Source organism: Numida meleagris, chromosome 2 (assembly GCF_002078875.1).
Source record: "Numida meleagris isolate 19003 breed g44 Domestic line chromosome 2, NumMel1.0, whole genome shotgun sequence".
Lineage (NCBI taxonomy): Eukaryota > Metazoa > Chordata > Aves > Galliformes > Numididae > Numida > Numida meleagris.
Window position 1 is genome coordinate 41,445,243 of NC_034410.1, and position 23,253 is coordinate 41,468,495.

The window sequence follows — 23,253 nt, forward strand, 5'->3', positions numbered from 1 at the left end:
CTGAAATAATGGAGGGTACTTGAAGGAAAATTCACAGAGCAGAGAAGCCTGCCTGCTATCTAGGCTCCATTTGGCATTTTTCTGTAGTCACCTTTTCTCAATCCCTAACTGTCTGTGGTAGATTTTAAATGCTACATGCCTGTAGGACTGTTGTACAGCTGATACTTAAGGATTTTGTTGCTACTTTCTTTACTGGCTTTTTAATTTTTTCTAGCTTTGGCTTCAGGCTTTTATGTGAAAGGTGACATTTAATTGGTGTATTTAAAAGGCTTCCATTAGAGGAAGCCAGATACACCAGACCTGATGCCATTATGCTAGAACCATATTATTCAAAGGAAGGAGGAAAGAGAAGTGGGCGGAAGGAAAAGAGAACTGTTTCCTACACAATACAGTAGAACATGGTTGTCCAACCTTTTGGCTTGCTTGGGCCGCATTGAGTGAAGAGGAATTGTCTTGGGCCCTTGTAGCAGAAATGCTAAGTCATGGCTTGAACCAGTGATTGAGCACCTGGTGGGAAGGCATGGCCAACCCAGGGCAGCTCAGGTGCATGCAATGCCCCTGAGTGACCGGAAGGGGTGGAGCCAGGATCCACCCCTTCCCAGACCTCATTTAAGGGTTGGCAGGGGAGGCAAGAGTATTTCATCTGGAGTTTCCTGGATAACTGAGGCCTTCTGAAGGTAAGCAGTTTCTTTCCTTATATCTCTGTTTACTGCTGTTGTATTTGTGTGAATTCTCTCTTGCTGCGGCCTGGGATCTTGCTGCTCTGCTATCCTTTTAGCATTTTCTATTGTGTTATGCTTGGTGAGTCAGGCAGGCATGGTAGCAGTGTATGTACTTGGATGGATTATCTTAAAAGGATAACGTGCTGACTGGTTATCCAGACCCCTAATACTCTAAAGGAGGAACTCCTGGGGGGAACTCTAGGATTCTTGGGTTCCCCATGACTGAGTGCTGCATGGATTATTGAAGAATGGGGGCCTATAGGGGACAATGGTCCTGTTATTAAATCCCCCTCCAAGATGGCAGAATTTTTGAATAAATTAGAACAAACTATGCTAGCAACAGAGGAAAGAGTAGTTAGTACTACTAACAATTAGTACATATCATTTACCTGAGGAAGAACCAAAGGAGAAAAATGAGCTTTTAAAAGCTTGAATTAAACTACTAGAGAAGAAAATTACACTTCTGTCAGGGAAAACTACCCTATCTTCAACTGGAATTTCCCCCCTAAAATTGAGACCTGTATCATTAGAGAAAGAAAAGGGGACAGATCAACAAGATCCATAGATCATGGTTGAATTGAAAAATAATAAGACGGAAGCTCCCCTAGAGGAGCTGGGGTTCATGGATCCTCTAGATATAAGACCAATCATAACCCAAAAAAACCCCAAGAAAACAAAGTTCGCAGGTCTGTGGTTAGATAGTGCATCAAAATGCATGAAATTATTTGCTATCACTTGAGCTTGCTGTAATTTAAGTTTCATTTTGAATACTGTTATGGCTTGAAACATGGCACAGATGATTTTTACCTTGAAGATATTGAGAATAACAAAACTTGTTAGCATTGCACAAGTATTCTGGATCTTTCTTCCACAGTGAACGTGTTAGTTTCTTAAATTGTTTTATGGAATAATATAAGCTCAAGTTTAATAATTAAATAAAAAAAACCTTGCGTATCTGCTTAATTGCAGAACACATTTGTCCTCACAGGCACACAATATGTAGGTGGATTGAAATATTATTGGCAATCATCATACTACTCACCAACTGGAACTACATATGTAACGTACAGTACATGTGGGTTTGGATTTGATGGTGTGTATGGGGTGGTGCTGAGAGGCAAAGTTAGCTCTGCAAGAGGCTGCCCCCAGCGCCTTTAGCACAGCTTGCACTCCTCTTTGATAAAACAAAAATAAATTTAAAAAAGATTACTCCACAGACAAAGTCTAACTTGATTAAGAATGAGTGCTGGTGCTGCCATGTGCACCTGCTGCTCCTGGAGGGAATTATCAGGTGTGTCCTGTGGCACTTGGGAACATGGCTCAGTGCGTGAGCGTCTGACCTTTGGGCTTGACTAGGCCGCACTGAGTGAGGAGGAATTGTCATGGGCCGCATATAAAATATACCGTATAGTTAAAGATATAACTAAGAAAACTTTGTTTTAAAATATTTTTTAATTAAGTCAACAGAAAAGCAACAGAAATGAGTGGGTTATTTTATGTTTTTATGACACTAATGCATCAGTCTCATTCGATGGCACTTGCTGCAACTCTTAGTGAGCTCTTAAGATTTTTGTCAGAGACTTTTGATTGATATTTTATTCTTCCTGTGATTCATCCTTGAAAACCATCATTTACAAATGTATATGCAGCCAAAAAGCAATGCCATGAATCAGGTGTGATGTCAAAGCAAGGGGTGTTTCTCTCTGGTCAGATGGGGCTTATAAAGGTCTGCTGAAGAGACATGATCAGATTTTCGTCTCCCTCTGCTCTCATGAGACCCCGTGTGGAGTACTGCATTCAGCACTGGTGCTTCAGCTCAAGAAGGCCAGCAGCGTGTTGGAGTGGGTTCAGAGGAGGTCATGAAAAATGATCAGAGGACTGGAGCACATCTCCTATGGAGACAGGCTGAGATAGCTGGAGTTGTTCAGCCTGGAGAAGAAACCTTATAGGAGCTTTCCAGTACCTAGGTGGGGCTACAGGAAAGCTGGGGAAGGACTCCTTCTCAAGGAATGCAGTGATAGGACAAAGGGTGATGGCTTTAAACTAAAAGCAGGTAGATTTAGATTAGACAATAGGAAGAAATTCTTCGTTATGAGGATGGTGAGGCACTGGAATAGCTAGCCCTGAGAAGCCATGAATGCCCCCATCCCTGAAGCATTTAAGGCCAGGTTGGATGGGGCTTTGGTTAACCTGGTCTAGTGGAAGTTGTCCCTTCCCATGGCAGGGGTTTGGAACTGGGTGGTCTTTAAGGTCCTTACTAATCCAAACCATTCTGCGATTCTGTGCATTTAAAAGACAAGTACTGTTCCCAACCCTGCTGTTGTTTCCCTGGATGCTCAAGCCTTTCTGCCCTGTGGGGAGGGAAGAATGATCTTCGAATGAAAAAGTGGTGCATAGGAAACCATGTAAGTGGTTTTGGTGTCAATTCTTTCTGTTTTTACTTCTATACAGTCATGAAGTAGGCACTCAGAATCCATGTGATTTTATTTTTAGGGAAAAAAGTGCCTTGATGATATTATTTTGATACAAAATAAGTATCTGTTTTAAGCAGAAGTATTTTAGTTAACAGTTGGTGCCAGGAGCAGATGCTATAAGAAAACTATTAGTGTATTACAAGAAGTGGAAATACTACTCTTTATCTGATCTCCCCTCATCTTTTCAGTCTGCTCCTGATCATAACAGTAGCAAATGCAACCTTGCAGTATCTGTAGGGAGGACAGAGTTGGTGATGCCGGTGTTTGCTGGATTTATGGCTTCAAGCTCCTTTATATTTGATAGTTTTAGTGCAACACTGTCTTGCACTGCTGTTTGGACTCCAGGCACAGAAGGAATCTAAAAGAAAGTTTTGAAAAAGAAACTGACTTTAAGAAAGGAACGAAAGTTTGCCTGTTAGTATTAGTAAAATATGCAGCTGACACAATGAATATCCCTTGAGTAATGGTAACATTAGGCACTGTTTGCTATTCAGTGGAGAAGGAATAGCTTCTCATACCACTAGTATATCTCTGTTTTCTTAAACTCCCATCTGGCTTGGCCAGAGGCTATCATAAGTTTTGAGACCCAAATGTGGAGATGTTATCATTAAGTTACTTATTTGTGTGAAAGTTGAGCTTTTGTGATTCTGCTTCCCCCCCCCCCCCTTTCATGTTAGATACTATTGACTAAAAAGGGTGAAGGCATGGCGTTTAGAATTTTGTTCGCAAGATGGCAGTAGCCACTAATCACAGTGCTGCCTTCCTTTCAACCCTAGCACTCAGCTGTTGTCCCAGTATTTAATGTACTGGTAGGAAGAGCTGGTAGTGGTTATACATAGACTAGACAGCTCAAGTCTTTTCCTATATGTCCTTAAGTCATCTTTTTTCTGTACTTAAATAGCTCTTGGGTCTTCAAGAAGGGAAGCAAAAGGTATTTAAAGAAAATATGATTGTATCTTAGTGATGCTCGTTATGGAGAGTATGTTCTTAGCACAATGTGAGGGAGGCTAAAGTGAAATACTATCAGCTGGTAATGGCATCTGGGATCCTAATTACCTCTACCTATGAGGCAGTAATTTGTTGCATTGACAACTTGCAGGTTGTTTCTATATAATCTGATTCCTGGTAAACTGTTACTGTAGGAACTGCAGTGATTTAAGATAACAGCTTTCAAAGCTTTGAAATGCAGTGCCTTCCTGTGATATTTTATCAACTCCTCAAAGATATTAGACAAATCTCTGTATGAATTGCTCCTGTTTTCTTCCTACAGCTATCAGAGCTGCATAAGATGCAGGTGACCAGAAGTTCTATCTCTTTCATTAATTACTGTGTTGAACTCAGCTGTACTTTCATTTGCCATTTTGCAGTTTCTGCTACTGTAGTAATCCCTATTTTGTCTCCAGCAAACCCTCTCACTTAAAAGGAAAAATGGAATAAAATTTCATTTACCTCTTGCTGGCTTTACATCTCATTTTAAACACTGTGTGTTTAGTGTAATCGCTGCCAGGCAGCACTAATAAGCTACATGTAGAACTGCCTCAACTGCATTTTATGCAACAGTAATTCTTTTGGATATTTAATGTCTGAATTATTGTAAACACTAATCATTTGCTACTGCAGAAACCTATTTGGTATTTTAAAAAAAAGAGAGAAGCAGATCTTCTCTGTGCCTTTATTGCATTTTCTTTTCCCTTAGTTCAGGACTAATTTATCTTTGGTGGGTTTTTTGGTGGTTTTTTTTTTTGCACAATGGAGTGGGGTCCAGCAATGTTCATGGGTAGACAGTGATAGGACAAGGGGGGATAGTTTTTAACTAAAAATGGGGAGATTTAGGTCAGATGTCAGGGGAAAATTTTTCACTGAGAGGGCGGAAAGGCACTGACACAGGCTGCTCAGAGAAGCTGTGGATGCCTCACCCATGGAGGTGCTCAAGGCCAGGTTAGATGGGGCCCTGTGCAGCATAATGTGGTGACTGATTTAGTAGTCAGCAATCCTGCCCATGCCAGAGGGGTTGGAACTAGATGATTTTTGAGGTCCCTTCCAAGTCAAGCCATTATATGATTCTGTGCATATTCATGTATATGTATGGGCTGAGAGAGCGGCAGACCAAGAGGTAAAGGCAGCTGAGAGGGTGCTGGTGTAGTTGGGCTGGTCTTAGGGTTGTTGAGGTTAACTCAGGCTGCTAGAGTGTCACAGAGCTGTGGCACTATGAAGCTTCTTTGTTTGGATCAGGATTGTGTTCAGCCATGGATTTTCTCTTCAGTGGACACTGAAGCAGCACCGGAGAGGAGATGTTGAGTGGTACCTGGACTGCAGCATTCCTGTTGGCAGATGGCTGCTCCAAGCAATGACGAGAGCAAACATGAAGGGGGGTGAAGGATGAAACCTGCTTTCCATAGTGCTTGCACCATGCCAGCTACCAAGAGCCAAAAGCCATGCAGCCCTGCAAGAGTGGTACTAAATCTGTTCTCTGCCCTTTGTTTAACAGGTTGTACCATCCTGGCATGTACTCACTGAGGCTGCATCCAAAACACAGCTAGGGACAGCACTGTTATATCAGCCTTCATTCTGTGCTCCCTCCAGCACTCCCTGGCACCAGGCAGGGCAGTGGAATGAGTGACAATTTGTACCCCAGATGTCCTTTTCTGATAGTGCTTTGCTCGGCTCCCAGCCTCATAGCCGTGTTCCTAGCGTGAAACTGGAAACAAAAGGCAACTGGAGGCCTACAGAGTGGTTGCTCCCTCCTCTTTTCACAGAAGTTGAATGGAAGCATGACTGTTCTGTGTTGTAACTAATCGGTGGTTGCAGCTGCCTCTGAGACTGTGCTGGGGTATTGTACCCTTGAGAAACTGTCGCACAAGCAGTTGGAGTTGGATGCTGTGCAATGTGGTAGCTTGTGTTGTTCCAGGCTAAGCAATTAGGGCTCGTCCACCGAGTAAAAGTGGCTGTGTTCAGGCACCTTGGCCGTGTGTGACTTGTTCAGCAGATGGTACCTGGAGTATAATGGATTAAGAAAATGTTCTGAATGGGGAAAACATCACAGTTAAAAATGCCACCACAGCTGACATTCTCTAGAAGAGAAGAGGCCAACTGACAGGGTCTTTTATGCAGGCTGTGGGTACCAGCCAAAACAAAGACAATCATGAGCTACTTTTTTTTTCTGGCAGTAGTTCTGAATCATTTGCCACGTCTTGGAATTTTGAGACATACTTCAATCTCTGAGATAGGAACCAAATAAAGATAAGAGGGAGGGATTTTCATATTTTTAAGGCAGAATCATAGAATGACTTAGGTTGGAAGGGACCTTAAAGCCCACCCAGTTCCAATCCCTTGCTGTGGAGAGGGCTGCTGCCCACTGGATCAGGCTGCCCGGGGCCCCATCCAACCTGGACTTGAGCACCTCCAGGGATGGAGCACCCACAGCTTCTCTGGGCAGCCTGTGCCAGTGCCTCACTGCCCTGTGTGTAAAGAATTTCTTCCTGACTTCTCACCTAAACGTGAATCTCCCCTCTTTTAGTTTAAAGCTGTTTCCCCTTGTCCTGTCACTATCAGACTGTGTAAAAAGTTGGTTCCCCTCCTGCTTTTAAGCTCCCTTCAAGTACTAGAAGTAGTATGGGAATACAAAATAAAAATAGAAACTGAGAAACCAGTTTTTCCAACTGAAGTAGTTAACATAGTCCCTGATAAACTGATTGGGATCTGAGACAAAGCAATCGGAGAAAGATTACTAGGGAATGCAAAACTGAATAATTATGTAGATCAGTTGTAATTTGCAGGGTGGACTAAAATACCCAGACTGATATATGGAATTTAGGAAGGATGAACAGATCTGCAACACTGTGGATATGGTAGAAAATGAAAACTGCAAGGACGAAGATCTAATGCAAAAAGGTGTGCCAGAACTCAAAACTGGATTCTCATGGAACAAAATGTGGTGAACATTGCGAGCCAAGACAATGCAGCTTTTGAAAGGATACAAGAGCACCTGGGGATTGTATTATTTGCTAGTGCCAACAGTGCATGTAACATAGACTGCAGAGTGGGGAGCTTCAGAAAGGAAGGAGAAGTAAATAACGCAGCCAGGGCTGTGTAGACTAACCTCTCTAAAGCAAATAGGATGTGTTAACAGGGAGTTAGCTTGTGGGGCACAGACCAGTATAATATCATGAACAGGAATGTCAGCATTGAAAGTGTGTTCATATGCTGGAAGAGAAACAGATAAAGGCTTAGTGATGTTGGTAAGACATGTGAAATGAGTATCTAGATAAAGTGTGATTTGGCACTGTTACAGTTTTCTTGGGGGTGAGAGGGAGGAGGGCAGTAATTGTTACTGGGTCTGGGACTCACCTAGTTGTTGACCTCCTCACATGGGTATACCTACTAGAGAGATGGGGCAAAAAAAAATGGTGATAAAAGAATTTGAGAATGTGTTCACAAGGCCAGTCTGTTAAATAATTTACAGCCTCGGTGAAGATCTCCTTAACCTAGGGCTGAAGTCTGGGTAGGGACTGGTAGATTGATTACCCTGGGAATCAACAGGGGAGCTATTGAACAGATAGCTGTTTGTTCTTTATTGTGGGAGAGGGCAGAACCCCCAAATCATTCACTTCTTATACAAACCCAGAGAAATTTAACAAGAATTTTAAAGGTCACATTTTTCTATGCCCTAGAAGAAAAATGCTTGAAGAGATCAAATATTTCTTTGCCTTGTTGCATCAGAAAAGTTCTGTAAGGTGCACCTAGCATAAAAACAGTGGATGCATGTATTCAATCCTCCTGCGTTCTTGCGGCAATGCTGTCTCAGGTTGGAAGGTCCCTTCTAACTCAACAATTCTATGGTTAAACATTGGCTCCATAATGGCTGAATGCTGAGAGAAGCTCATTTGTGCACCATTTTCTTTTCTTCTCTTGACGCCCTAGTGTTGCTTAGAATGGAAGATAGCTGTATGGGCAGGGAGAGAAGGCAGAAGGACTTCCATAGGTGCTCCCAAGTGACTGTGTTACTGAACATGCTAGTTCTGATAGTCTTAATTCATAATTTGGGATTTCCCTGCTCTTGAGCAATGTCACTGGGAAATACAAAGTACAACAAATGGTAAGAGGAGCAAAGATTTATACTTTATACTCCAGGATGGCTACCTGGGATGCCTCTGTCCATCACAGATTATTGTGGGATTATGTTTTATTAATTGACGCTTACCTTTGAGTGATCAGGCCCACGTGGTGTGGGGATGCTGATGACTGCTGGCTGTGCACAGCAGGGAAAGGAAGCAGCTGCGCTTTTGGGGAGGATCTTTCTCTGGCTCCTTTTTCCTCTGACTAGTGAGTTCACACAGGTTCATGTCACTCTTCACATGTGGAGATACAGACTATGCCATCCAGCCTCTTCCCTCCAGATTTTTGTTCCTGGCTCAGCAAGCTACTAGAGATCCTAAATTACATTAATTGATCTGTGAACCTGCATGTAATGCAACCTGGTTTGCAAGGCTGCACAGAAATAAAAACCATCTCATTCAATATATGCTGATGTTCTAATTCCTTTCAGCCAAGAGGTGCTTGTGAACATCTGTGCAAAGAAAAGCACAGCTCTCTGTAGGGCGAGTGCTCGTTTCCCAGTTCTGGGTCATGTTCCCTTTAGAAAGTATGGGTGAAAAGAGGAGCAGCCCAGCTGAAGGAAGGAGCTGAATGATCTGCCTTCTCACCAGGGAAAGCGAAGGAGGAGCCTGTCTGAATCTGTGGCTCCCATGTGTCACAGAAGAGGTGCACAAGCTGATGGGCTTCTGCTTTGGTTTCAAGAGACATAAGTTGTGGGATCTTGTGACTGCCAGAAAATTGTGGGTAGAACTATTACCTGCAAAGTTGCTTCAGGTGGGGGTCTGTGCTATGAATACAGATGGAAGACAACAGTAGAATATGACAATGTCAGCGCTGTTGCTGGGTGTGCTCTGAGCCAGTTTGCTCTTGACTAACTAGCTTAAAGCTGTCCAGAATTTCTTGGTTTAAGACTGCTGGGCTCTTTTTTTTTTTTACTTTAACAGTAATATTCCACTAAACTGTGCCACGTTGAATGTCTGTCTGTGGCACGCATAGTTTCTAAGGTGTCCTAGATATAATGCACATAAAACGTATCTTGGATACTGCAGACAAGAGTGTGCATTAGCATTTGCAGGATAGGAATCTAAGTCAGTAGGTGTGTTAGAAACGCCCTGAGGAGATATCTGCTCATCTCAGAAACCACATAGGGCTGCAAACTTGAAAGCAAACTGTGTGGCAGATAGAAATGGAGTCTTTTGAACTTCCCTTTGGCTTTCTACTGCATGTAAAGCAGTGCTAAAACCTTTTAACTACATCTTTTGGAAGAAAAAGGAGTTTTAAAGCTCAAATTTTGTTTCTTTGTCTGCATTTATTTTTTTTCTCTTTAGGACATACAGGTGTTTCTGTACTGTCTCTGTGCACACTCCCATTGCAACCTTCTATTTCAGTGCTCAGGGCGGGGTACCACAGCAGTGTGGCTCTGGGTCAGGCTTCAGCAAGCACAGGCATCCCACTTCTGCTCTAAACCAGGTAGTGGGGTTGCTGCAGCCAACAGCCCCCTTCCAACTATGTGGATTTGTGAAAATACAAATTTAAAATGCCTGGCTGAGAATGTGATTAATAGGGAAGTATCTCAGTGTGCTTACAAAATGATTCTGATGTAACGAATTCTTATAGTTCTAAGAAAAGCTATCTAAAGGAAAGTTAAAAACCCCTTCCTGTTCCTGTTTTTCTTTTTTTAAGTAGCTTCTCACTGTTAACTACTGAATGCAGCTTTCTTAGAGAAAGTGTTACTGTTTTTTCTACTGAATAGAAGAATCAACATTCTTTGTTGTGAAATCACACTGTAAATAAGTAACTCCTGAAAGCTGAAAGTTTATCTCTTGCATGAGAAAACAAATTCAGGTCAGGGGTCCAATTGCTGAAGTTTTCTCCGTGTGTGTTTATATTTAAAGTTTCAAGCAAGGATTGTGGAGAGGCAGAGTACGGGCCAATAACAGTCCCAAGGAGACTTCTGAGCTCTGATTTTTGGCATTCACCTCCACTGTCCAAGATACTAAAGCTTTGCTAATTTTCAAGCCAATTATTTGCTTTGCCTGTCTAATTATCATAAAACTAGGAAACATGTCAGCCACATATCTGTTAAAACAGTGGTTCCACTGAAGCCTGATTATGGTGATTTTTAAAATCAGATTATGTAAGTGAAGTCTGCCATATCTGTTCTCATCAGGATAAAAAGCAGCACTCTTTTATTTTGTGGAGGAGTTAATCTGATTACGAGCACTTGGGCACCAATTAGGAACAAACTCTCACTGTAAAAGCACAATGAAGAGGGGGTGGGTGGTTGTACATCTAAAGGTAGAAGGGAGCTGGAATAATATCATTTTCACAGTTCTGTTAACACCAAATTAATCACAGAATATACAGTGCCTTGAATGCAGGCTTTGGGGTGTGGGGAAGGTGCCCCTAAGAACCCATCATCAGTGAAAGGGTACTGCGCTGCTACGAGATACAGTTAACTGTTAATGCAATGTATTTCTTGCAGAAGGAGGCGTGATATGTCTCAAGCACGCTCTGTTGCGTTGACTGAATATAGAAATGAGAGGCCGTGGGGATAGTTTTTGAATCTAAAGGAATTCTTGTTTGATAGGTGATTTCTTTTTTTTTAATCAGTAGCTTCATTCCACGGCCCTTCCTCCATCTTAGAGCTAGGAGCAGCCTTGTGCCTAGCCATGCAATGCAGCCACTGAAGTCCTTCATGCTGGACTCCAAGATGGTGGAAGATCTACCCAAGGGTGCTCAGGGAGCTGGTGGATGCAATTGCCAAGCCCCTTTCCACCATCTATCAGTGGTCCTGGTCAACTGGAGAGGTCCCAGATGACTGGAGGCTTGCCAATATGACTTTCAGATTGGATATTAGGAAAAACTTCTCAAAAGAGTGGTTGGGCATTGGCACAGGCTGCCCAGGGAGATCATAGAATCATAGAATTAGCCAGGTTGGAAAAGACCTACAAGATCATCCAGTCCAATCATCCACCTACCACCAATAACCCCACTAAACCATGTCTATCAACGCCACATCTAAATGTTTCTTGAACACCTCCAGGGACGGTGACTCAACCACCTCCCTGGACAGCCCATTCCAGCGCCTGACCACTTGTTCAGAAAAGTAGTATTTCCTAATGTCCAGCCTAAATCTCCCCTGGCGCAACTTGAGGCCATTCCCCCTAGTTCTGTCACTAGTTACAAGAGAGAAGAGGCTGACCCCCAGCTCACTACAACCTCCCTTCAGGTAGTTATAGAGAGTGATAAGGTCTCCCCTGAGCTGCCTCTTCTCCAGGCTGAACAATCCCAGCTCCCTCAGCCGCTCCTCATAAGGCCTGTGCTCCTGACCCCTCACCAGCTTTGTCGCCCTCCTCTGAACATGCTCCAGGGCCTCAATGTCTTTTTTGCAGTGAGGGGCCCAAAACTGGACACAGTACTCGAGGTGGGGCCTCACCAGGGCTGAGTACAGAGGGACAATGACTCCCCTACTCCTACTGGCAACACTATTTCTGATACAAGCCAGGATGCCATTGGCGTTCTTGACCACCTGGGCACACTGCTGGCTCATGCTCAGCCAAGCATTGACTAACACCCCCTGGTCCGTTTCCTCCACACAACCTTCCAGTCACTCTGCTCCAAGCCTGTAGCACTGCCTGGGGTTGTTCTGGCCAAAGTGCAGGACCCGGCACTTGGTCTTGTTGAACCTCATCCCGTTGGCTTCAGCCCAGAGATCCAGCCTGTCCAGATCCCTCTGTAGGGCCTCTCTACCCCCAGGCAGATTGACACTTCCTGCCAGCTTGGTGTCATCTGCAAACTTACTGAGGGTGCTCTCAATGCCCTCATCCAGGTCATCAATAAAGATATTGAAGAGGACAGGCCCCAGCACCGACCCTTGGGGAACGCCTCTTGTGACCGGTTGCCAGCTGGATTTAACTCCATTCACCACCACTCTCTGGGCCCGGCCCTCCAGCCAGGTCCTTACCCAGCAAAGATGGTGGAGTCACTGCTCCTCCAGGTGTTCAAGAAATATGTAGATGTGGTACTTAGGGACACAGTTTAGAGGGCAATATTAGCAGTAGGTGGGTAGTTGAACTAGAGGTCCTAGAGGTTTGTTCAACCTTAATGAATCTGTGATTCTCAGGTGCCTTCAGCCTCATGCCTGTGGGCTCAGACAGTGTGTGAGAGGCTCTGCAGCAGCTGTCTGTGGGTACGCTCCTGTGCTTGGGGAAGCACGCAGGAATTTGAGCTCACTTTTCCCTACTTTAAGGTGCATATGTCTGTACAAAGAGAGTTGCATTACATGATATTGTAATTTTCACATGTTGGCAAGCCATGGCTAAGCCCCTTGCTTCTGTACTGTGACACTGTCCTGCTGCTGACAAGGCTGTGGGCAGATCCTTCGCATCCACAAGTGACTCAAAAGAGGTCACTGCACCCTCACCCTCTGCAGCCCCTCTGACTCTCCAGCTGGGAAGGGGCTCAGCTCCCTCCAGCTCAGTCAGCTCTGCTGATGTGGGTGAGTGGCGGATATAATCCATTACTGTTAGTGCTCCCAGGGGGGTGATGGGCATCCAGATGCTATTACTGCAGGCAGGGAATAGGAAGCTGCAGTTCTGTCCTTAATCTGTATCTCTGTAATGCTGTGCTGGGGTAAAAAGGTGAAGCAGCATCTTGCCTCGTCTTGCTTCTGCTGATATTTACTCATGGATGTGACAAGCTGTCATTTTCTAGTTTGTGTGATAAGTGACAACTAATCTCCCTCCCCCTGCTGCAACCTTGCCAATGTGTTTGCTGCGTGCAGATATAGATTTGTGTTCATTTCCCTAACAGATGTCACAGTGATTCAGTGCAGAATCTGCTTGGGGACATGATGATAACTGAACTGCTCGCAGGGAACAGAGGGTGAATGCATTGGTATTTTCTGCTTCTGTTACAATACTACGGCTATGTGTTTCAGATCCTTGATTCAGTTTTCACTTCCCATTTTGCAGAAGGAGGAGGCAAGGCTCTAAACTGTTTTAAATGCTTCAAAGATTCTGTAGAACTGAACATATGTAACAAAAGTATCTCATCCTAACAAATAACGTAGGTCTCTGCAAGGAGATTCTGAACATCCAAGCAGTGCCATATAGTGCGAGCTGTTATTTCTAAGGTGTTTAAGGCAAGGCTGAGATGTACTGACATGCCATCAAGAGGATGTTCCCTGTGTGTTAACTTAAGGTGTTCAGGAACTGATTTTACATTCAGCACCATTGCGCTTTGACTGTTTTTTTTATATTTAGATGCAAGAGAGCATCTGTGAGTAGAACAAAAATTCTACTGTTATTTAAAGTAAGGTTTAATTAAAAGTAGACTCCTCTCACTCAGAATTTTACTGAGAATGCCAGACTCTTTCCTTTCACTTCTCAATCCAGTTTACATGGAAAAGCACTTCTCAGCTGAGGAAGTGACTGGAGAAGGTTTGGCACTCTTGTAACAATAACCCCACTTCCCCCTTTGGTTTATATCTACTGCAAAATAATACAGGTGCCAAATTCAAGAAGAATAAGAGGCAGTTATTCAGCTGCTCACATTGCTGCTGCTGCTGTGCTGTTGTTTGGTAGCTGTAAGTTTGCTGTGGTTTGCAGTTTCCAGTTTTACTGTACACTTGTCTGTACATCTGTCTATATATTGTTTCAAGAGGTCCCAGCTGCCTGTTATTTTCTGACTTTAGAAGTAGACGCTTCTCTGTCTCTGGCTGGGTGAGGCTGTGCTCCTTGTGGGAACATCCCTCCTTTAATAAAGTTAATATCAGTGGAGCTTGCCATCTTTGACCATTTTGATACCTTTGGCACAAAGGGAGTGCTGTTTCCTCCTCCTGGAGGATTACACAGCATTAAAACTTCTCTGTGAAGATTAGTACACTGCTGGGTATCTGTTTTTCTCCCCTGCTTCCTTTGAAGGAATTACTGTTCCAAAAGGGTGCTTGTGAGGGGAGAACTGTGCTGCAGAGTGGCCAACGTCTGCTTTGTTTGTTTTGATCTCTCTGCAGAATGCCTGCATCTGAAAATCAATTGCATCTCCTGCTGTTTGGAGAGGGTGTTCCTGTCCTTGCATCTCGCTGCAGATCCAGCACTCTGCATTGACAACTGAACACCGATGCACTGCTGCAGCTGCTTTTACAGATACTCCACTCAATTCTGCTTTCTGGGCAGCAGCAGTCTGATACTAGACTGAATTAGAATAACTTTCATCCCCTTGCATCAGGACTGCATTTACACTCTTGACTACAGTTCTGCTTCAGAGATTTCAGAGATAAGCCTTCTGGGTCTCCAGGGTGCTCAGTACACTGAACTCTCTCCTGGGATCATGCCCAAGAAGGGAGATCAATCTTCTACGTGATTGACTTGCTCCTGAGAAGAGCTGCGTGTCAAGTATATTCTCAGAATAATTTGTGATATGTGAATCCTTCTGCAATCCAGGGCTGGATGATGCTCACACACCTGTCAACTACAAAAACCTTCAACTACTTTCCTCCTTACCTGCATGTTTGGCAGGTGTTCGTGCTGATTTCCTGAGCCATTCAGTCCGTTTGCTGAAACAGTCCTGGCAACAAATTACCTGGGCATCTTTCCTTTGCTGGACACGGTGTTTGAGAGCCTCTTTTTTTTTATGAAAAGGAATGCATAGAACTTTGGAAAAAAAAATTAAAAAATGAAGGTAAAATCCCACCATCCTACCCAAAACCTGCCCCAGGAATTAATCATGCCTACCATTTCCAGGGCATTCAGACACTTTACAGCATGGGAGAGTTACTTGTGCCATGGCAGCTGGTTGGAGATGTGGGTGTGGGGGTGTACAGCATCCTGTGCTAAAAGCTCATTTTTTTTTTTGCAAGGATTTACTCTGTGGGAGTGAAAGATGGAAGCAAACTGGAGAAAGGCTCGGAGGACTACTCGCTGGGTAAGGAATTGGTGGATGGTTGCACTCAGAGTTGTGGTCAATGGCTCAATGTCCAAATGGCGACCAGTGACGAGCGGTGTTCCTCAGGGATCGGTGCTGGGACTGGTGTTATTCAGCACCTTTGTAGGTGACATGGACAGTGGGATCAAGTGCACCCTCAGCAAGTTTGCAGCTGACACCAAGCTGAGTGGTGCAGTTGACATGCTAGAGGGAAGAGATGCCATCCAGAGGGACCTGGACAGGCTTGAGTTCTGGTCTCATGCCAACCTCATGAAGTTCAAAAAAGGCCAAGTGCAAGGTCCTGCACCTGAGTCAGGGCAATCCCAAGCACAGATCAGGCTGGGCAGAGAATGGCTTGAGAGCAGCCCTGAGGAGAAGGATTTAGGAGTGTCAGCTGATGAAAGATTCAAGATGAGCTGGCAGCATAATGTGCTCTTGGAGCCCAGAAGGCCAACCATATCCTGGGTTGCATCAAGGGAAGCGTGACCAGCAGGTCGATGGAGGTGATCCTGCCCTTCTACTCTGCTCTCATGAGACCCCAGCTGGAGTACTGCATCCAGTTCTGGGGCCCCCAACAGGAGAAGGACATGGAGCTGTTGGAGCGGGTCCAGAGGAGTGCCATGAAGATGATCAGAGGGCTGGAGTACCTCCCGTATGAGGACAGACTGAGAGAGCTGGAGATCTTCAGGCTGGAGAGGAGAAGGCTGTGGGGGGCCTTATAGTGGCCTTCCAGTATCTGAAGGGAGCCTACAGGAAAGCTGGGGAGGGACTTTTTATAAGGGCATGTAGCGACAGGATGAGGGGAAATGGCTTTAAACTGGAAGAGGATAGATTTAGACTAGATATTAGGAAGAAATTCTTTACTGTGAGGGTGGTGAGACACTGGAACAGGTTGTCCAAAGTGGTTGTGGATGCCCCCTCCCTGGAAGCGTTTAAGGCCAGGCTGGATGGGGCTGTGAGCAACCTGGTCTAGAGGTGTCCCTGCCTATAGCAGGGGAGTGGAATGAGATGATCTTAAAGGTCCCTTCCAACCCAAACCATTCTATGATTCTATGACTATAAGGGTGGCTCAGGGGAAGGCTTACCTTGTAGATGAGAGAAACAACATCTTCAGCTGGGAGTGATCTGTGTTCATCCATATGTTAATGAAAGACAATATTATTGTGTTATTTCGAGACAGTTTTGTGACCAGTGAGTGGGCTGCAAGGACTCTCAAGGCGAAATGCTTCACTTCTGACCCTACAAGCTCTTATTCACTGGGTTTGTAAACTGCTCTCCTATTGGAGAGGTTTCAGGAGGAATGAAGTTGCAACACTGTATTTTATTCTTCCCTAGTATTGAGTTTCTTTTCTCTGGTAAAAAGAGACTGCTCTGGTGAGGATAAGCCTATCCAGACAGTGCTGGAAGAGTTCTTCAGTATCTGCAATAGGCAAGGAAACGCATCCCCAAAGTGGGAGTTAAAATGATGCAGCTCCATCATTTGCACAAATGCTTGTTTTGAACCATGGCTAACAGTAAGCGCTATGCAACAGCTTATATATAAACAATAGAAATCTATTTTTTGAAAGAGTTTATCACAATACCAAGATTTACTGTTTGGGTTTTTTGTTTTGTTGTGTGACTTCTGCTCTGGAAACATCAGTGAGTTTTTTTTAAGGACTATGCAGTAAGTCGTGGTTGCTAAATATGCATTTCTAGTTCAAAAAGCAAGATCTTTTACAGAACTAGAGGAACGAAGTAAGGATGAAACACTTCAAAAAGGAGAGTCTAGAGGAGAGGTTAAGCTAGAATTAAAATAATATTCTTAAACCTAGGTCTGGAACTTGTCTGCATTTTCTTGGTAGAAGGAGAAAATCTGAAACAGTTCAGCTTATAGTGAGACCAGAAGCATGCAGTATAGTTGTCTGTAATCTGGTAAAGTTAAAGGTCTGGTAGCCTGATTACAGATCTGACCCACACACTGACATGAAGCTTTGAAACCCCCAACACCCCTGGCTCCTCTGTGACCATGCTGTGCTTTCCAGATATAATATCAAGCTGCAGAGGCGATAGTCCTCAGAAGTCCCCAAAGCAGTGGGCAGTTTTGCTTTTACTTTAGCAGAGCGTATGCTATGTCTTCTTTCTACTGCCTCCCTTCCTCTTTGGGTGGCAGGGGCAGTCCAACAGCCTTTGGTTTAAGGCTGTCCTGCAGGGAGGCAGTGGAGGGATCTGTGCCTGATGAGGGTTGGGATGGGGGAAGGTCAGCCTGAAGACCAGGTTGCTATGGCCATAAAGCACTGCTGAGACCATGTTATGGTGGAAGGTTGAGGTGTGAGTAAGTGAACAAGAGATGGGGTGAAATGGGGAGTATGGCAGGAAAAATCTCAACCGGGAAAAGTGAACAGCAAATTCTGCCTCTAAGAGAGGAATTTCCAAGATGTAAATGGGGGGGGGGGGGTTCAAAAGAGGAAAAAGAGAACAGAAGGACAAGGACAAACAAAGGAAAGCATTTTGAGTATGCTTGAGGTGGTGGAAAGAAGGGAAGATAGCAATAGCATGGAATTGCATCAAGGGAGGGTCAATAAGTGTTAGAAAAAGGTTCTTCACTAGAGCGCAGTGGGCACTGCCCCAGGCTGCTGGAGTTCAAGGAGCATTTGAACAATGCTTTCAGATGTTGGGTTGGAATTTTGGTGGTCCTGTGTGGAGCCAGGGGTTGGATGTGATGATCGTAGTGGGTTCCTTCCAACTCAGGTTATTCTGTAAGAGAGAATGCAGATCAACGTTGCTTTTTATCCTGAAGTATAGCGTTAAGCGCTAAAACAGAATCTGCTTCACTCCTACACACAATGTGCTCAATCGCTTGATTTTTATGTAACAAGAAGCACTGAAGACTGTGATTCTGTCAGGTGGTAGGTGGAGGGCAGAAAACCTTGCTGCTAATGATAGGAGAGAGGGCAAAGATGCATTGTACGCAAGAAGCAGGTTATTGTTATTAAGCTGATAGGGATTATTGTATCTGAGTATTTTAGTCTCTTTTGGATTTCTGTACGTATTTGGAAGGAGACACTTGAAGGGTGGACCCTGGGAATATTGCAGACCTGAAACTCAAATAAGTTACACTGACAAGTGTTTCTGTATCTAGATGCTTCATAAAATTAGGCTATAGTGAGCCTAAGAAGAATGCTAAAGAGGAGGGTAGGAAAAACATTTATTTCTCTTATCACTACTTATGGATCAGCCCAGTTGGGTTAGGAAGCAAAGAGACTGTGCAAAGACCTCTTAATACCTTGCTAATTGGGCTTGGCTGTGAAGGGCCGTCCCCATTCTTGGGCTGCCCACTTGCTTTCCTCTTGGCTGCCAGCCTTTCCCCACAACTCAGAAGCAGAAGTTCCCCCATTTGGTTGCCAGTCCCTGACTTTTATTTCTATGGACAAACCCTGGTTTCTCCCTTCTCTCTTTGCTTATTAGTTGGCTGTGACCACAACAAGGTCCCAAATCTCTCCGCCTTTTTGTAGCTATCTGGGCTTACTCAGCTCCCTGTTTCAAAGTTTATTTTCAATAATTCTGTGGTTATCTGGGCCAACTTGTACTTGACATATCTCTGCTGCTTCCCTATTTTTAAACAATTAGCATCACGAAGATATGAGACTTGTAAAGGAAAACAAAGGAAAAACTCCCCTGGATAGCTGATACTTGAATGAATGCTTACTGCTGAGCTGGAAAACTACTCTGTGCTGAATGCATGGAGTGGCCATCCCATGCAAGGGAAGGGTTGACAAAACTGTCAGCAACCATTTGTGCCTCTCACTGACATACACCAGCCATGTGAATACTCAGAACCTGACCTGCTGAGCTTTCCTTCTTAGCATTTTATATTTGCCATTGCATTTTCATATTGCCGTGTTGTATGGATTTCTGTATTAATCTATCAGCATTACATTCAGTATCGTGAGCAGTGTAAGCTGGTGGCAAGGGTCCAGCGAGGGAATTTTGTCCTTTAAATCTACCAGTGATGTACCTACTATTATAGTTCAGTAGACACAAATATGTAATCAGTCTGAACATTGAGCAAAGGACTGGAAAAATGAAATACATTCTTGCATGTGGCTAATGTTTTTTTGGGCAGTATAGGTAATTCTTTAAACCAGTGTTTTAAATGTGGTTTGTATATATGTCTAAGAACAAAGAATCAAAGATTAGTGTGGGTGTTTTTGAACTGAATAGCAATGATGTCTCTGGCTCACTGAAGAAGCATTACTGAGTTATCAGGCTGGGTTGAGGAGAATGGCTCTTGTATCTCATGTTGGCTCTCATAAGACACCTCCTGACTAGGGCCTTATTCTGAGTATAAATTTACACCTTTGCACTTGATCTGGCCCCATTGAAACTGATGGGAGACTACTTATTGAGGAAAGCAGATGGCAGGACAGGGAATATGTTCAACTGAAAAAGATGCAGTGTAGAATTTTCCCTGTTCAACTATTAAGCACTGTAAAGGGGATTTTCCGTATCATTCAGCAGCAGATACAAGGAAGAGTGCCCCATGATTCTATGTTACTGTGGTATTTCCTGAATCTGCAGAAGCAGCACACTTTGTACTTTGTGCAGATGGGCAGTGGGCCTGCTTTTCTCCTCTGCAGACACAGCATCGTTGTGATGGTGGTTTCCAGTGGGAAATTCCACACCACCCACCTTGCCTTGGACAGACTGGATGAGAAGAAAGTCCTGTGGTGGTGGTGATTCTCACTCTACAAAACAGCAGCAAGCAAGGGAATCCATCAAGCTATTAGTCATGTACTGTATATTTAGTATCTTTTATGCAAATTTTATATAAATATATATATTACTCACACCATCTGTATAAAGCATCATCCAGATCAGGTTTCATAATAATTGGAAAAGTAGCTAATAGGATACAAAGGTATATCCAGTATAAATTGGCCAAGAAGGTAATTGTGCTAATATGTATTTAGCTTTTTTGAAAGATACTAGGCTAAGTATGGCTAGAAAGTAGATTGTACCTCTTTAAATGAGACTCCGTTCTTTGTAGCCTTGCAAAGACTAGAGGGTATTTTTATTCATCCTTAAGTGGTGCTTGTTAAAAAGAAGTGAACTAAATGGTATTTTGGGATGTAGCATTTTCTTTAAATACATTCCTTGTAGGTGGAATAGCGCAATTTTTTTGTACCATAGATGCTCAAGCCCCTTTAATGTATCTTTGTGTTCATTGTTTGTGTGCAAGACCATAAGGTGATAGCATCATAACAAGCTGCTGTAAAAAAGAATGCTTGATTTTTAGTGCTTCCTAAAATGCAGAGTGAGATCATGCTGCAAACGTTGGGAATATAGAACTGTGATAATCTGATTGAGAAAAAAGCCAGAGGAAGTTTGATTATGACCACTTCTGAGGTGTTTAATACTCTGTGTATCCAAGGAATTTAAAACCTTCTGTAAATGCAGCCTGTATCTTCAAATATAAAGCATAGGCTTAGCCTCTTATCAGTGAGATTTAAGTCTTGAAGGACCAGATCTTCAAGTGTACTGGGATTGTGGGCGAGATCCAACTTAGTGCTTAAAAGTGTTTCCAACATGCGCAATAAACTTCTGAAAAGTAGCAAAGAATATGGGATTTGAATGCTGGTAGAGCAGTGTCTTTGCTGCAGTTTGGAAGAGAGATGGTGACTTGGTTTTACGTGAGAACTCTCTGGGCTAAACTAATATATGGTGTAACACTGTCAGTGTTAGTGTGTAAAATTAGTAAAGCAGTCTTCAGGATTAATTCAGTTACAGCAATTACTTAGAGGATTTTATGCCCATAAATGTATTTTGGGAGCCAAGTTTTATGTACTTTGTTAGAATTGGACTGTTTATACTTCTGTGTTTATTTGATGGTAATTTACTTAAATATTGAAGCACTATTGCAATTTGAGACCAATTGGAAATTAGCCCCTAGTATCATAATCAACAAAAACTGAAGATTTTTTCAGAGCAGAACTATTTTTCCAATCCCCTTGAGGAAAGAGAGGCAATATTCTGTAAGCAAGGCAGTCTCTCAGTCGGTTTTCTCCACAGGGTTTTCCAGGAACCGCGAATGTGTCTTCAGTAATCAGATGTGTGTCAATTAGTCCTGAACCGTGCTCAATATGTTATCAGTGTTCAAAAAGGAGGTAGCAGAACTTGTTTCTGAGGAAGGAGGTGCAACTTTGATTTGTATTTTAAGCTCTTCCCTATAGTGCTTGGGCAGAAGCAAGGTTTGAGGACAAGTATGAGCACAAATTTGAATGTAAGATAGGCTTAAAAAAAAAAAAATTCCTTGAGAAACAAAACTTCCTTGAAATCCATTCAAAATGTACCATCATCAGATATATATAGAATTGACTATCCATTCACTTTGATATTTTTTTCCCCTCTAAATTAACTACAGTCATTAGTATGTTTCCCTAAGTGGTCCCTCACTGACACATAATTCTTCCCAGCTGATTTTATTTAAAATGCAACTTCTATTTCCCCAACGTCTATTCAGATGATGTAATACTTGTTCTGGAGGATATTTCTTAGAGTAAGGGAGAAAATTCCTCTCAGTACTCCTCCCTTGCTGAAGTTTCCTGCTTTTTTCTGCCATCAGCTGCCTGTACACTGAGGATTTCTGTGGGACCAAAAAATGGGGTTATCTAGCAGCTTCCCCTGAATGCAAGACTGCTGCCTGGCCAGAGCATAGCCCTCACCCAGGGGTTTCTGTGCTCCACACCTGGCATTAATGATAAAGATTGTACCTGAAACAGCTGCTGTCATGCCACATAATGCAAAGTCATTGTCTGGTGTAATTAAAATGGTTGTTAAAGTGAGTTGGACCATGACTATCTGTGTACTGGTACTTTTTAGGTGAGCTGTACCACCTCTGAAGTAACTTGTGTTGAGCCATAGCTTGGCCCCATGATTCAGTGCTAATCCCCCACTGTGGCCGCTCTGGAATCCCATTAGTGAAAGAGAGCCCTGTTCCTTCCCGCCTTAACCTTGCTTGATAGTCAAACACTGAGTGCTTCAGACCAGGGCTTGAAATATTGATGTAGGAGAAAGTGTGCAGGCCGCCTTGGTCAAACCCCGTGCAAGCTTTACTCAGCTGCTTTTGTGCGTGTGGGCGGGTGAGGGAAGCGAGAAGGTCAGCATGACTGGCTGCCTTTTTTGGGGGGAAGTTTCTTACTTTTGACACATCATGTAGGAGATTTGCTGGGATGAGATGACTCATGACTTTGTGAAAGCAATACCCAAATGCCATCATCTGCCGTTGATGTCTTGTGCCGTATTGGCTTAAGCAGACCATGGGCCCTGCCTACGTGCTGTTCGGGAGGGCTGCTCACGCACTCCTGGGGCTCTGTGCCCATTGCACATGATAGCGGTTTCAGTCAAAACTAACTCATGGGGAACAGAGAAAACCGACGATGCAAATAATGTTCTTGAGTCTTTCATTGATATTCATGCGTTCTGAGTGGTCTCTCTTTCTCTTCAAATCTCTCCCTCAAGGCCATTTTTGTTCATGCCTTAGTGATGTCAAACTTGTGGTCTGTGCATTCTTCAGCAATTCCTTGAAAATAAATCTCCCTGATGCATTGGCTTGATACAAACTGATCTTAGCAGCCTTGGGGCTGCATGTGATCCTTTGGAGCCATGGGGAAAGGGGCTGTGCATTCGTACCATCTCTTGCAGAGAGCCAAGCTGTGTGGGAAGCTCTCCCAGTACGCTAACTCCAAGCACAAATGTGGAGAGAAACAGCTTGCTCTGACACGATGGTGGCAGATTGATGGATTTGGCTTGATTTTTATTTGAGTTCTGATAATCTCTGGGGCTGTTGCAGTGGCAATGGAAGAATGGGGTCATTGCTCAGACATAAGTCCCTTGGCGTGAGCACAGTCCATGCAAGAGCATTTTGGTACCCCAAGCAGCAAGCAGTGCTTTGTATGATGGATCAGAGCACCTGGGTTTGGAGAAAATGGGACAAAGCTACCCTAGCTCTTCTACATGGCTGTGTTCTCTACAGTAGGATTGCCTGCGCTGACCCT

The 23,253-nt window shown here is 43.7% G+C and overlaps 1 long non-coding RNA gene across 1 annotated transcript; it reads left to right on the forward strand.

The window, feature by feature from the left end:
• On the forward strand, window positions 623-22,926 carry LOC110393288. Its single transcript, XR_002434939.1, has 4 exons — window positions 623-677; window positions 14,307-14,974; window positions 15,153-15,217; window positions 19,837-22,926. It is a non-coding gene; the product is annotated as an uncharacterized LOC110393288 (long non-coding RNA).